Source organism: Electrophorus electricus, chromosome 21, assembly GCF_041902795.1.
Source record: "Electrophorus electricus isolate QZ-2024a chromosome 21, ASM4190279v1, whole genome shotgun sequence".
NCBI lineage: Eukaryota > Metazoa > Chordata > Actinopteri > Gymnotiformes > Gymnotidae > Electrophorus > Electrophorus electricus.
The window spans coordinates 11710203-11724969 of NC_137517.1; the positions used below are offsets into that span (position 1 = coordinate 11710203).

The 14767-nt window shown below is 41.7% G+C and overlaps 2 long non-coding RNA genes across 2 annotated transcripts; one reads left to right on the forward strand and one right to left on the reverse strand.

Annotated features, from left to right (window-relative positions):
• Positions 1-2556: 2556 nt before the first annotated feature.
• On the forward strand, positions 2557-3531 carry LOC145652765 (uncharacterized). The gene is made up of 3 exons (XR_014118977.1): positions 2557-2646; positions 2763-2818; positions 3149-3531. It is a non-coding gene; the product is annotated as an uncharacterized LOC145652765 (long non-coding RNA).
• A 1917-nt stretch (positions 3532-5448) lies between these two features.
• On the reverse strand, positions 5449-7214 carry LOC145652857 (uncharacterized). Its single transcript, XR_014119127.1, has 2 exons — positions 6584-7214; positions 5449-6273 (listed from the first exon to the last, which is right to left on the reverse strand). It is a non-coding gene; the product is annotated as an uncharacterized LOC145652857 (long non-coding RNA).
• Positions 7215-14767: the final 7553 nt, after the last annotated feature.

Below are 14767 nucleotides of genomic sequence, written 5' to 3' on the forward strand. Positions count from 1 at the left end.
ATTATCGGCAGTGCTGAAGGCCACGGATGTAAAAAATGGTGGAAAGTCAACAGGCAGACTCCTGGATGAAGGTCAGCGATTCAGCAAATCTCGGTTCCCTTCTCTGGTTGTAGAGCCACACACCAAGAGCAGTGCTGTGAGTGTGAAGGCTGATCACACTCCACCAGCTCCATCCATCTCAAGGCTACCCGCCCTCCACCCAAAGCTGGCTGCTCTCAAACAAAAAAGCCCAAAGCCTGCTGTGACCCTGCATGTCCCCCACAAACATGTCAGGGAAGTCCCAGGAAAGGTGCAGGACAAGCACAGTGAGGTGAACTCCACATTTTACACCAGGCCAGAAGTGGGTGAGGTCCTCTACCAGGACCTGGAGAGGCTAACGTCAGCCCGTCAGTGTGCCTCCAAGGTCGAAGCTTCCCAGCACCAGTATGACCTGAGCTGCCACAAACCGCTGCTCATCAGGAGGGCGACCTTACATAAGGTAGAGAGCAGAGCTGCGTTCCCAGCTCCACCTGCCCCCTCCCTGGTGCCACGTCGCAACCGTGTGCCCCGGCCATGCAAGACTGAGGATAAAAACAAGAGGCAGGACAAGTGCCAGGATGGCCAGGCTGCCTCTACTTCCCCTGGAGCCAAAGAAACATCTGTCGTGAAGATTTATTTCTCTCTGTTGTTAACAGGGAGAAGGAACTGTGGGCTTGACCAGTTGGGACAACAGACAGGTGAGCATAGGGGACCTCGCATCAATGGGTTAAAAAAAATGACTTCGTTTGACATTTATTTCACCATCGAATACTAGAGTATTGAGTATTGAGTCAGATTTGTTTTATTTGTCTGTTGTGTCTCAGCACCTGCACCAGTGCATGTGAAATGAATGGACTTCACCTGCTCTGTAGATGACCACAGTCAGTTGCCTTACAGCCTTTGTAAGCAACAGAAACCTTCAGGGCCATGTTTGCACATTTGCTCTCCAACCTGAGATTGTCTGACATCCAGCATTCCTGACACTTATTACTTCCTGAGAAAAAAAAAAAAAAAAATTTAAATAAATGCAATTTTAAATGTATGCAGAGATGTTTTTCTGTGATATTTCTGTTTCAGTTATCTTGAGTGTGTGTAAAAATGGGTGTACGTTTGTTATCTTTCTTCACAACTGCTTCCTCTCCAACATACATATACTTGTGTTCTTCTTTATACTGGACAAATACAACACACATTACATTTACTTTGACTTAAAGCACAAAGTTACACATCTGACTCTTGGTCTCTTCTGATTCAGCAAACACCAGTTCTCTTCTGCTGGTTGATAATCAGGGAAAGAAAAACTTTATCAGATATGTAATGAGTTATGTTTTACAAAGTCACAAATGACACCAAACATAATTACCCAAAGCTGATTTTAAAGACTGCATAGACCTATAGAACATTATGTAAATGACCACATTACTTAAAATAAGTAATACAATTAGAAAAGAAGTAAGTTATAGATAACTGTCTCTAAGCCCCATTAACCAAATTAGTATTTTAATACTGGTTTTTGAAAAAGGGAAAAAAAAAATAGTACACTAGAAATTGCCAAATCTTGCAGCTGTGAAAGTCAAAGGCTGTCACTCTTTGGTGGTAGTGGAACTGATTTAGCATTATGGGAAAATTCATAGATATAGTATTCATACGTTCTCTGTATGAGTGAGCATTTAAACCCCATTAAAAGTAGGACTTCAATACAAATATATTTAAAAAAAAAAAACTGGCACAGTAGAGTTTTTTCAAATTTGATCTGATAGCTAAGTGCCTTCAATCTTTTTTTTTTTTTTTTTCAGTCTGATTTTTCAGCACTGGAGATATGTACAATATTGCACTAGTGCTAAGTGCTGTTTTAGCTGGCAGTCAAGCTGTATGATAAACCTCTGAGAAACCAGGCAACCGCGGGCTGGTCAGGTCCTCCAACACCTGAAGCCATGCTGGCAGCCTCACCCAATCACATGGCCCATACACCAGTGAGCTCATCACGGAGGATGAATTTACAGGTCAGTGCTGATGTCATATTCAACTGTTTATAACCTGTTCATGACAAGCTATAATCATTGTTTTTTCTTACACACACACACACACACACACACACACACACACACCCACATTTATGGAAGTATGTATGTATTATAGGCATGTATGTACTAAATTAGTATTGCTGTAATAAACTTTTTAAGCATATTGTCAATACATCAATTCATTTACTTAATACTCATCATAGACCTCATATGCACCAAATACTTAAATTCAATCTCCAACCCCCCCGCTCCAATTGAATTTGCTTCATTGTACTTCATTGAACTGTTACTAAAGCAGTGTTAAAGTGGCATTAATGCTATACTAAAGCTATTCTAAAACTATACTATAGTTATACTAAAAAAATACTAAAGCAGTAGTAAATTAGTACTGCAGTAGCATCAACATGTCCCATGTTTTCATAAAATGTTTACTTTCTGCTGCATTCTGTGTTTACTACGGACAAAGCATCATTATCACTTGTTTTAATGATGTATTGTTTGTTTGTTTAGCTCATGCCTTTGCATTGCTCTACTGGTGGCTGGGAACAGCATGGCACAGCCTGACCTCTGGAATCTCTCTGCTTGATGTTTTTCTGCTCAGCAGGTAAGTTTGTGTTTGTGCATATGAATGTGTGTACATGGGTGTGTATGCGCATGTTTGTGTTTGTGAATACAACTCTGTACTCTGCATTGCTATGTTCTCCCTCTGTCTCTCCACAGACACACTGCATATGTGAGGAAGGCTATCTTCCTCTTCCTCCTCTTGCTGCTTTTCGGTGAGTCTGCATTTCTGAGTCACTACATATCAAATCATCTCATGTCCGAGCTCCTGTGTGGGGAAAAAAAACATTTGTACTCAACACACAAAAGACACAATGACAGAAACGCACATGTAACGATGCAGTGTAAGCTGACAGGTCTGCTGGTAGCAGTTAGGAAATGACAGCAGATATATTGGTAAGAAATGTTTTGATAACTGGCATGTTAGTGACATGTGTAGCTGACAGGGACTCTCTCTCTCTCTCTCTCTCTCTCTCTCTCTCTCTCTCTCTCTCTCTCTCTCTCTCTCTCTCTCTCTCTCTCTCTCTCTCTCTCTCTCTCTCCAGCCTGGGGCCTACCCTGTTAAGTGTTGGGCATTCCGTGGTCCCCAAAGATTACTCACATTACCTTGGAACACATCCCTCATAACTTGTCATCCACTGGACACATCAACATTGCTCCAAAGGACTTCACCGTTCATGTGAGTCGTGAAAAACACACACACACACACCCGCACACACACACACACACACAACACCAAATTATTTAATTAATAAGTTGCCCTGTCATCTCGTGATAGAGCTGCTCCTTTTTAAGGGGTTCCAGGATGTAATGTTTTCACATTTCAAGTTCAAGTTCAAGTTCGGTTTATTCGTCACATACATAGTCATACACAGTATAACACGCAGTGAAATGGTGGAGAGTGCTCTGTCTAAACTGAGGAAGAGAAACAGGGGTGCATAGAGAAAAAAAAATATATATATGCAGATAAATATATATATTCTATGTATGTAGAAAAATATATTAACAATGTATGTACAATATATGTATGTTATGATTATATACACAATGTACAATGTATATGGTTGGGTATATATGTACACAATCTACAGAATGTACAGATCCATTTTGTATAATACCATATCTACAGTTGTTGTGTAACAGGGTAATTGAGTATAAGGGGTGGTGAACAGCGCCCTCTCATCATCACGGAGAGTGACGTGAGGAGAGTGTTTAAAAGGGTGAATACCAGGAAGGCGATGGGACCAGACGGTATCTGCGGGAGGGTCCTCAAAGCCTGCGCAGATCAGCTAGCCCCGATTTACCGACATCTTCAATCTCTCCCTGACGCTCGGTATTGTCCGTCCAGCTTCAAGCGGTCCACCATCGTCCCCGTCCCGAAGAAACCTCGACCCTCCTCCGACCTCAATGACTACCGCCCTGTCGCCCTCACATCAGTCGTGATGAAGTGCTTTGAAAAGCTAGTCAGAGACTTCATCACATCTTCATTGCCAGCCTCCATGGACCCACTGCAGTTTGCATATTGCCACAACCGCTCCACTGACGATGCGATTGCACATCTGCTCCACACTACACTGACTCACCTGGACGAAGGGAGGGGAAATTATGTTAAAATGCTATGTGTCGACTACAGTTCAGCATTTAACACTATCATCCCCTCCCTACTCACTACTAAGTTGGGAGATCTAGGACTGCATACATCCCTGTGTGACTGGATCTCCAACTTCCTAACAGACAGACCACAATCAGTACGGGTGGGCAACTGCTCCTCAACCACCCTCACCCTCAGCACTGGAGCTCCTCAGGGTTGTGTCCTAAGCCCCCTGCTCTACTCACTGTACACCTACGACTGCACAGCCACTTCCAGCTCTAACATCATTGTCAAGTTTGCTGACGACACCGTTGTCGTGGGTCTGATCTCGGACAACGACGAGAGGGCCTACCTGGAGGAAATTAAACACCTGGAAAACTGGTGCCAGGAAAAGAATCTCCTCCTAAACGTCAGTAAGACAAAGGAGCTGATCGTGGATTGCAGCAAGAAGCAGGAGCGGCACTACCAACCTGTGAGGATCAGTGGGACCACGGTGGAGAGAGTAGATAGTTTCAGGTACCTTGGTGTTCACATCTCGCAGGACCTGTCTTGGTCCCGCCATACCAGCTCCCTGGCAAAGAAGGCTCGTCAGCGTCTTTACCACCTCAGACGCCTAAGGGACTTCAGACTGCTCTCCAAGGTACTGCGGAACTTCTACACCTGCACTATCGAGAGCATCCTCACAGGGAACATCACAGTCTGGTTTGGGAATAGCACCAAGCAGGACAGACAAGCACTCCAAAGGGTAGCGCGTTCAGCAGAGCGCATCACTCACTCGGAACTTCCTGACCTGCAGACCATCTACTACAAGCGGTGCCAGACCAAGGCCAGGAAAATTGTGAAGGACCCCACCCATCCCAACAATACACTCTTCTCTCTGTTGAGGTCAGGGAGGAGCTTCCGCTCCCTGAAGACCAAGACAGAGAGGCTGAAGAGGAGCTTCTTCCCACAGGCCATTCGGGCCCTGAATCAGGGAAACTGATAAACTGTGGGGACCACAGCGCCGTTAGCATTAGCGCTGTTAGCACTAGCGCTGTTAGCACTAGCGCCGTTAGCATTAGCGCTGTTAGCATTGGCGCTGTTAACACTAGCGCCATTAGCATTTGTGCTGCTAGCATTAGCGCTGCTAGATGTAGCCTCGAAGCGAGCAAAGAATGTATAAGGACTCTGATCCTTGTTTGGAGTCATTATTTCTAACTACTGGTTTCTCTATGTTTATGATTGCAAACACACACACACACACAAGGAAGAGGATCCAATTGCAAGAGGTTTTATTAGGGAAATCAAACAGATCAGAGGGGTCAGGCAGGTATTCGTAGTCCTGTTGATTCAAGGTCCATAACATGGGGCAGAGTCCAGGGGTGTCCAGGGCTCAGGCAGAAGTCGAAAACCGGAAAGACAAAACCATAACTGAACCATTTGGTATGCAAAATAAGGTTGGCAATACTTCATGACGTGAGTGTGAGGGAGGGGAGCTTAAGTAAGGGAGCAGTGATGAGACAAACAATGATCAGGTGTGTGCTAGTATTCCAGTAAACCAGATTGGAGGCGTGTGTGGGAAGAGGTAGGCGTGGCAGTGCAGGGCTGAGCGTGATTCCTGGGGTTTGTAACACTCTGTCTCTCTGTGATGATCTTAGCTCATGTCTGGGCAGCTACAGGAGAGTGTGAGAGAAAGTCAGCTCCTGAAACAATGCCTGAGATATACAGAGGCCTTCACACATCCTACATACCAGATCCAAGGTACACTCTGCACTGTGGGACTGATGGGGCCTTTCATTTTTGTCAAACTACTCTTGCTAAGTTATTTTCAATGTGAAAAACCAAATATAGATGTAACATATATCTATAACAACCTTGTAACCTGCTGCTAAAGATTTGTCTTCTTTTAATACCCTGTACATAATTGTTTGCATAATTGGTTGACAAAAATATAAGAAGCTCCTGATGTGGTTTTATCAGCACTGGAGCAGCATATGTTGGAGATTCTTCAACTGAAACCAACACTGCTGGAGACCATCAGGAGGACCCAGGACCTGTACAGACATCTGCAGGGCGCTGAGCGAGGTGCACACACCAGTCCTACAACACGGGGACACAATCCAGAATTAGCCAAGCTATCCTCATTTACTAAAAATGTTCACTTGCGGAACCTGAAAAATCATGTTTTCCATTTCCACTTGAGAGTAGATGAAGATGGTGGTGAGTGTAATGATTTAATTAAGGTGTAACAAATGACTTCAGTAGAAAGATAATGACTTAATAGAATTTGTACAGTTACACCTGCAAGCTGTTTTAAGTGGCACCATTTAATGAAAGGTTGTCAGAAAACAGATGCACATTACAGAAATGACTGGAGGTGTGGAAGGTATACTTTTAATAACCTCTTTACCGTTACACATCGTTGTTTTGTTGTTTTGTGTTGTGTATTCATGTCACATTAATGCACTCTTGTTCATCTTGCTCTCGTAGCTTCAGTAAAGAAGGACCATTCTGGAAGGAACAGTGGCAGTGTGTGCCAGAGCAGCTTCAGACCAGCGATCAAAGCGTCGGTCTGCTGCTCAGATCCTGCCCAGCCCTGCCTCTCCTCCAGGGCCCATGTTCATGGCCTCCACGTCCTGGTTCCACGTGAGATCTATGACACGCTGCTGGAACAGATGTGTGAGGGGAGGGGTCTGATCAGTCACGCAAGCGAACTGATCCAGCAACGCCTGCAGACCCACGGCCGACATCACATGCAGGTCCACGTGAGCCCAAGCACGCTACACACAGATTCAATTGGTTAATCATCACATTTCATGGATAATTTTCACTGAGCTGATTTTCCTATTTCAAATGGACAATTTGTCACTGACTGTGAGGATTATTGAAGGATAAAGAGGCCCAGCGGAGGGCGAGTGGGGAATATTCATCCTTCATGTCTGTTTCAGCCAGTGGACCAGAACCTGCTCAGAAGCCTCTTAGACATCATCAGTGTCACTCAGACAACTCTAGAAGAGGCCAGCAGACTGTTGACATCTTCATCAGATGTATCTAAAGAACAGAACCATGACGGAGAAAGAGATGATGTAGGAGTTATTTACCACTTTTTGCATCTTTCATAAGTACCACACCAGTAAGAAGTGAAATTCATTTAGCTGTTAGCTAAGTCTATTTACTGGAAGAACTTCATATTGGACTAAATTATGTTTTATTGATTGACACATACGAATAATATGATTATTTTGGATTTTTGCACATTTGTAAATTATTTATTTATTTATTTTTCTTTAGTTCTGCCATCATGAAAACCTCAAAATGAAGAACAAGCTGAAGAAACCAAAAGTAGAGAAATCATATAAGATGAATAAGATGCTTTCAAAGGCTGTCAAAACATTACGGCGATTCAAACATTGAACAACACTGTTCTATGGTGGGCCCCGCGCATGTGCCATTGTCACAAAGCAAATTTGTGAGGGGTAAAAGAACATCACAGAAGTTCCTACAAAAGCAACGATAAAAACCTGCCATGCCCAAAAAGCGTCTGAGTTGTCTTTTCGTCTCTGGGGCAGGAAAAGACTTGATTGCTTGTACTTTGGCATCAAGAGGAGGCACACAACCACAACCCAACAGTTTCCCCAAGTAGGCAACCTCACTCTTACCAAAATCACATTTTTCAAGATTAAGCACAATGGAGGCTCCAATAGCTTCTTAAAAACAAGATCAAGCAACTGTACATGTTGTTCCCAAGTTTTGGTATACACAACCACATCATCCAAATAGACTTCAGAGTTAGGCATGTCATCAAAATCTTAATCATCAAACGCTGAAAGGTAGAAGGGCATTTTAAGACTGAAAGGCATTACCGTATATTGTAGAAAACAGTCAGGGGTAGCAAATGCCAAAATGTCAGATGCAAGAGAGGTTAATGGAGCTTGCTAATAACCCTAAAGTAAATCAAGCTTACTTACAAATCTAGCTGAACCCCATCTTATCCACACAATCCTCCATTCTAGGCATTGGGAAGGAACCAGAAACAATAACTGCATTTATTTTTCTGTAGTCAGTGCAGAAGCGGTATGTGCCATCTGGTTTTAGCACCAGAAAGCATGGGGAACACCAGGCACTAACACTAGGGATAGCAAGATGATTTTCTAACAAATACTTGGTTTCTTGATTTAGCAATGTACATTTCTGGGGATTGGTATGATATGGGTGTTGTCTAATGGGTGAATGAGAATCAACATCAATGTCATGCTGAAGGACAGTCGTACGAGTGGGAACGTCTGAAAATAATGTGAGGTATTTCTGAATGAGACTGCTGATGAAAAGTGCTCTGGGTGAAGGCTTAGACTCCAGGGGCTCATCGTCAGTGGAGTTTCCTGATTCCATTTCCAACCCCAAAAGTGGGATCCTCGTGGAGGGACTCCTTCACCTTCATTGAAGGGTACATAAAGCGATCGGAATCCACGTCTGACCGGAGACTACTGTTGTCATAGTCCTCATCCATGCCATAATCCTCATAACTGTCCCGATATTCCGGTTACGTAAAACCCTGCAGATTTACCATTCTGAATTCCAGGAAGGGCAAGCACGATTCCACAGAGTCTGACCATGGATCTCCAGGCCCTCCCTAAATATCCCAGTGGCGCTCTCACCCTCTGCACTGGCATGGAGCATGCCCACTACCATGAAGAGTTCCTTCACATGGGCTGGACTGGGACGGTTACATCACTTCTTTGCCTTTTTCCAGAGGCAGGATGCAAAGGTGAGTCATTGTATAAACACAGATGTTTAATGAACATGACAAAAATGAAACCAAAACACAAAGTACTACTCAGTGATGAGACAAAAACACAACAAACAATAAGCAATTTGTGCACGTTGACACAGTGCATATAGGGTCAAACACCGACAAAGACCAACAACTAACCAGGACCTTAAATATACACATTAACAAGGGAGATAACCAGAGACAGGTATGACACATGGGTGGGGTGTGGCAATGAAGACACACACACGTGACGTCAAACAAACAGCGAGGAGTCTAGGAGGAGGGGGCCGTGCCATGACAGTGTATATTTATATATGTGACATCTGCTATAATCTTTGATGTGGGATCCAGTCAGGAGAGTGGAGGGGAGCAAGGTGACTCCCATGATGCTGTGTGCCTGTCACGTCTACAGACCAGAGCATTCCCCATTTCCCAGGCAACCTAGTAACTTCCGGGGTTTTGTCATTCTCTATGGTTCCCTGTCTCCTCCCCTTTGTCTCCCAACTGTTTCTAATTTATCCCTGATTATAGTCTTATAAAAAATAAAACCGTTCCTATGTATCTTGTTTGACAGTTATTGTTTCTCCTCGCTTATGGTTAGCTTTTGTTTCTCCTTGTGCCTTCGTTGATATGTGTTTGATAATATGTCTCTCTTGGTTGTTGGTTAGTTCTCGTCGGTCTTTGTTTCGCTTTGTTTTGGTTAGAGTGTGTTTGTCTTTCATTGTGTTTGTGATAAGAACCTGTGTTACACCTAGCTCCTTGCTCCTGTTTTGTTTGTTTACATCTCATTTGTGCTCTCCCTCTGTGTTGGCCGTCTACGCAGACAGCTTATTCAGCTTAGACTTGTGAATGTACTCATCCAATATTACTGTACTGAAGGGCACTGTTTAGAAGAATCATACCAGGTCATTACAGGCTTTAAGTGTAATGTAGTGCCGCAGGGAAAGGACATTTAATAAACAAACAATGAAGACAAACGGCACTCACATGCAACACGTAACACGAACAAAACAGAGACAATAAGCACAAACATGAACATGGGCAATAACTGACAACTAAGCACACACCTACAACAGTTTAAATACAGACAGACTTAACAAGACTAAAGCAGGTGCAGGTGTGTGCTAAACATGGGTGTGGTTACAAACGAGACAAACAATGAACTCCCACTGTACGTGGCGGACCGTACCACGTGACAGTGAGATGGGAACATTCCGTGACAGTTTTTAAATTGCTTTTAAATGTGAAGGATATTCCATATCAATACATAATACTTTATGGAGCATTAGAATTGGTCTTCACTGGCTTTGAGTGAAGTGAGACATTAACATCTAGGTTGATTCACAAATAGCACATAGAGCTTACTTATGTTTTATGTGTTGACTAATGTTACACTGAACTGATGCTGCCAGTACTTGATCTGCTCGTCATTCTTTTTGTAGACTGAAGATTGCGTTCATGGTTTGACACAGGTAATGCAAAGATGGAGAATAGAGTTAACCGTAATATTATGATACACCCATGATTAGCTGTTTGTTAAAACTGTTGATTTGAATGACAATCAAAAAAAAAAAAAGTATTTATATAGCACTTTTTACAACAGATGTCACAAAGCAGCTTTACAAATGTTCAAGTCCGAGCCCCCAGTGAGCAAGACAAGGGTGACAGTGGTGAGGAAAAACTCCCTAGAGCACGAGGAAGAAACCTTGTAAAGAAGAAAAGGCTCAAAGGGAGGGCCCATCCTCCTCTGGTCAACAATGGTCACCACAATAGTAACAATAAATAAATAAATAAATAAATAAATAAATAAAATTTGTAAATAAGCAATTCATTAGTCCAGTTTTCTAAAAGTCCTAGTCTGGTCCCGATGGTGTGCACGTGTCCAAAACCCATCCCACAAGAGAACGTCCATCAAGGCCAACGGAGAAGTAGTTGGCCTGGGTGGAGGTGTGGTGGGCTACAGCAGGGGGCATCAGGGGTTGGTGGGGGTGAAATACCAAGGGCTAAAGTAAGTGATAGAAAAGATGTGGGGGGGCAAGGCAGCTGTGGTTCCTGTGGTAATCGGAGCACTAGGGGCTGTAACCGCAATACTGGTGAACCCCCAAAACTGGCTCCAGCAAGTACCAGGAACAACAACGGAGCTCTCTGTCCAGAAGAATGAAATCCTGGGAACAGCTAAGATACTAAGATATGCAGGTGTGATGAAGTACTATGACAAAAACGGGGGATGGTTAGAAACAAGGAGGCAGTCACAGTGAACATAGTCAACTAAGATGACTCCACCAGCATGTAGCAGGCCATACCAAGTGTGGGTAGGGGAGTGTACGTTACACAAAATTGAATGATTAATCAATATCAAGAAAGTTTCAAATGTGACATTAGGAGGCGAGGCAGGCTGCAGAGGTGAGCCGTCATTCAAACAAAAACATTTTATTTTGACACGAAGTAAAAAACAAAGGTAAAATACAATGCACACCACAGGGTTAAAAAAACAGAAAACATAATCTAAACACAATAAGACAGCTGAGTATGGCAGCACACACTCGGTTAAAAACCCACAAGGAATGACTAACACAAGGATTTTAATACACATGTTAACAACTCTAATGAGGGACAGGTGTAATATGCATCTGACTATCAAGGGTGGGGGCATGGCAATGTAGAGACACACACACACACACACAATGACGATATTAACATTAACAAAAGTAGTTCTCTCATGGCATCCTTTTTTACGACCAATAACCTCTTAAACGCATAACCACGTCGTAATTACGACCTCCAAACTAGTAATTAGGACTTTCTGAGCAGGGCTGGAAGGCTGCGTTAATTCAGTTCAGTTCAGTAAGCTTTATAGTATTGCCAATTATAGTCTAGTATTATAGTATAGCATTAGCTGCTTGTCAGAACCGCCAATAAAACACAGAGCTAGCTAGCTAACGTTAGCAAACTACCAGCTAAACAAGTTAGCTAGCTAGCAGTTAGCGAGCGCTAGCTAGCTCAATTCGCCAGAATAACCACCAAGTCATCTATACAACAAGCTGTTAGCTAGCGAACTAAGTTAACGTTAGCCAGCAGTTAACTAACTCCTGTTCAAACACTGGGTTTCTCTAGCTTAACCGGTTCATTGGAACCATCTATGAAAAACTGCCTCAAAATACACTAATTGACTAGCTAGCTAGCCAGCCGTCGCAGCAAACAACTTAACAATGTATAGTTTGTTCACCAAAGTTCTCTCAAATGGATTTTGGGGATCTTCTTGAATGTGTGGGCACCTGAAATGCTAATATATTAGATTACTAATATATGACTGATATTTCTTTTCCGTAGGCCTTATACATTCTGCAATCAATAATGACGACATTCAAACATTTATTGCAACATTTTAATAATTAAATATGATTTTCAGCGGATCTGAACAAACACAAGAACTGTAAGACCACACAGCACACGCTTCGCAGTGTTGATGTGCAAGCTTTTTTTTCTTTTTTTGTCTAGCCAACAGATGTCACTCTTCTCTGTTGTCGGATTTCAATGCTCCAATGCATCGAATCTTTTTCGACACAATCAGGAAGAAGCTCTTAAAGCTTCAATGGGGCTTCATCCACCCATCATTACAAAATACGTTAACACAAACGAAGGCTTTGAAACACAGATTCTAATAAACACACCCATTCAAATAAACATGCAATGAACAGCCAAAAACAGAGCATCAGACAGGGTTTAAATACATGAACTTAACCAGGTAAGAAAAAGGGGCAGGTGTGGAAAATCAAACGAGGGGCGGACAAACGAAACTATGCAATGGAACTGAAATATACAAGACAGGGAAAACACAGAACATGGAAGCTGGGAGGGACTGATCATAACACTCAGGATGCAACATGCCTTATTACAATTGTTTATAAAAAGTACACATAGTAATACATATGATGCAGAACACATGCCCCTGTGGATCTTACAACAATTCATTTTAACCTCTTTAATTTTAAGGGATAACATTGTATTAATTCAAGTAACATAGTTATGGTACATAATAACTGTGCACCAATAATCAGAAACATTTAACTACAAGTAGCTGACCTTAGACCTGCAATATGAATCCATTGCCTGGTCCTGGTAATCAGACAGTTGTTGTTTTATATTACACCATTCCCAAGGATTATCTGGGTTGCTTTCAAGAGATGTATACTAAATGTATAGTATAGTAGATGTATAGTAAATACATGAAAAAAAAATACCCTGCAAAATTGAACAATATTTCTTGCCAGTACCAGACTCAAGGTATAATGTAAGAGTACCAGCAATAACTGCAGGTGGTATCAGGTACAAACAGAAAATAAGTCTTCTGATGATGGGCATTTTTACAAGGGCATACAAAATCACTCAATACATTTTTCAGAAGCAACAAGGCTGATAATAATGAAGATAAGTGGATTTTTTAAAAGATGATTTGTAATCCGTGCCAGGTCCATTTCTATCTGAACTGACATTTGAGTGTGAAGACAAGCTTTTCAAGTTTTTCACATTAGCATAAGTGGGTAGGGACAGTTGTACACATAAGAGAGAAGCCCTGTGCATGTAGTATATTTTTTTAAACCTCAGATACACTACAGGTACATACAAGTATGCAAAATATACTTGCCCATACTTGTAAAGAATTTGTGAGACACAAAAAAAATTCTGATCTCTGTAATAGAAGTTGTTTAACCAATGAATGAACAACAGGGGTGAACAATTATTAATTGCTAAAATATTTGTGACTGTATACTTTTTTGTATTACATTATTATGTTTGTATTATATTATTTGTAATATATTGCTGAAAATGAATCATTATTTTATAGGAGCAAAAGTCTTATACAAGGGGAATAAAGCTGATATACATTTTTATTCTGAATGCATTTATTTATTAGTTTATTTTTTAACTAACAAATGTAATAGGAACCATTAACTTTAGAAGCCCCATTGTTAGTGAAGAGAACAATGAATTGCTGAAAATGAATTAGTATTTTATAGGAGCAAAAGACAGAATCTTCTGAAGGCATTTATTTATTAGTTAATTTTTAACAGCACTAAAGAACATTATGTTAAATGTTAATACCATATGAATCAGACTGAATTGGTTCACACAAATGGTGATTCTTATAGTGGATCATAAATTTATTACAAAGTGAAGTTGACATACTAGAATAAAAAAAATCAGGTGAATCCCAAAACAAGGTAGCCATAAGAAAACAAAGCTCAGCAAGAAAAAGCTGCAGGCCCCAATCCTACACATTTCTCAGAAGGTGGAGACACATCTCACAAGATGTGAGTTTTAATTTAACAAACCCAGAATTTAACGGTAAAAATCACAGCCTGCTTTTTGAACCGCACCAAGCAGTTTAGGTGGGCCCTCAAGATGGTGTGTTCAGTTAAGTGCATAATCTGGGTTTCCTGACCTGCTGTTTATTTACCGCAAGAGGAGCTCGACCAAAGCTAGCTCCCAACAACAAATTTGTCCCTCTACTGCCAGGAAAGTGATTCAAAGATAAAGAGGTAGAGCTTCTTCTTGCAAAAAATTGAGGCCCTCATCCAGTACAACACTTTTACACACGTACATACACAGTTAAAAACCATTCTGGACACTGGACATTCTACACTGAAAAAAATTATTGATGTTTATTACTCCTGTTTAAGAGCTCTGAATACCTGCAGCTCAGTGCTGCAGACCATATGACACCATATCAATAGCAGTGAACAGACTGCATACTTTATACTATAACCATACCTCACATACTTTATCTTCTATTCTGTTTACACATTTCTTTCACTCCTAACT